General features: G+C 35.7%; 1 pseudogene; it reads left to right on the forward strand.

Moving 5' to 3' along the window:
• Positions 1-1,180, forward strand: part of LOC105526806 — a 22,387-nt pseudogene extending 21,207 nt beyond the window's left edge.
• The last annotated feature ends 167 nt before the right edge of the window (positions 1,181-1,347 follow it).

Here is a 1,347-nt window from a genome sequence, read left to right on the forward strand (position 1 = left end):
AGAAGTATTTTATTTAAAGTAATAAGGATGACATTACCACTTTCATATTCAACATTTTAAAGGAAACTGTAGCCAGCTCGATAAGGCAAGAAAAAGAAAAAAGCTATAAGAGTTGAAAGAGAAAGACCTTTTCTGTCAAAAGTAGAAATTAGGGCAGGAAGACAGAATACACCAGATTTATCTAATCTTTGCTTCTACTTTTTAGGCAATTCTTAGGCAATTTCTTCACAATTACCAAGAGCATCAAAGTAATGTTACCAACAACTACTTACACTTAACTATGAGTTTAACTTATTTCTCTGCTTGCTATGTTTTCTTATATTCCATTTAGCTCTTTCTTAAATTAGTATTTTATACAATTAGAGTACATCTTTGGGTAATTATTAATAAACGTTGTGAAAGTAGTATACACTATTTGAGTTCTTATATTTGTTTTCACTCTTGAATGATAGATTTGTTGGGTACATAATTCTGAATTTAAGATAATCTCCCTTGGAACTTTGCTCTGATCACTTTTTGTATCAAATGTCACTAATGACTCTGTTACTAATTAGATCTCTTTCCTTTCTAGATAATCTATTCACTATATAATCTTTTAGGATCTTTTTCTCTTTGACTTTGAAGACTTGAAATTTTATGAGACAGTATCTAATGTGTGGATTTCTTTTAAAAATTAACTGTCTGGCACTCAATAGGTACTTTCCAAGCCAGGCTCAATGGCACATGCCTATAATACCAGCTGCTCAGGAGGCTGAGGTGGGAGGATAATTTGAGCCCAGAAGTTCAAGACCAGCCTGGGCAACATAGAAAGACTCCACCTCAAGTTAAAAAAAGAAAAAAAAAAGAAAGGGCACTTTTAATCAGAAGATTCAAATTTTTTCTTTAGCTATTGAAAATGGTTTTCTAAATTTTTTGATAGGTCCTCTTACATTCAAATAGAAGTACTGGGCTTCGGAAGGTGGCAGTGAACTCTGGTTCCCACCAGAATAGACACATCTTTCCACGTGGCCTTGAGTTTCAGCAACAATATCCAGTTAACAGCTTTGGGGGCAGCAACTGTAGCATCACAGCTGGCACTGCAGCACCAAGGGAGGCCCTGGAGTCTTTCCACCTGAAAGCAGCTTGTTCTGCTCATCAGAACAAGTGGGGATTCTGGAAGTGCTATTCGCACTTCAAATAGTAAACCCAGACCCCACCATCTAGCCCACCAAGCTACAGTATACAAAAACCAAAAAACAATACTAAATGTTCATTTATTTCAGGATGTGTATTAGTTTCATATGGCTGCTGTAAGAGATTACCAAAAACTCGGTGGCTGGTTTTGTTTGTTTGTGTTTGTTTTTGAGA

The sequence above is a fragment of the Colobus angolensis genome, unplaced genomic scaffold (assembly GCF_000951035.1).
Source record: "Colobus angolensis palliatus isolate OR3802 unplaced genomic scaffold, Cang.pa_1.0 Scaffold6, whole genome shotgun sequence".
NCBI lineage: Eukaryota > Metazoa > Chordata > Mammalia > Primates > Cercopithecidae > Colobus > Colobus angolensis.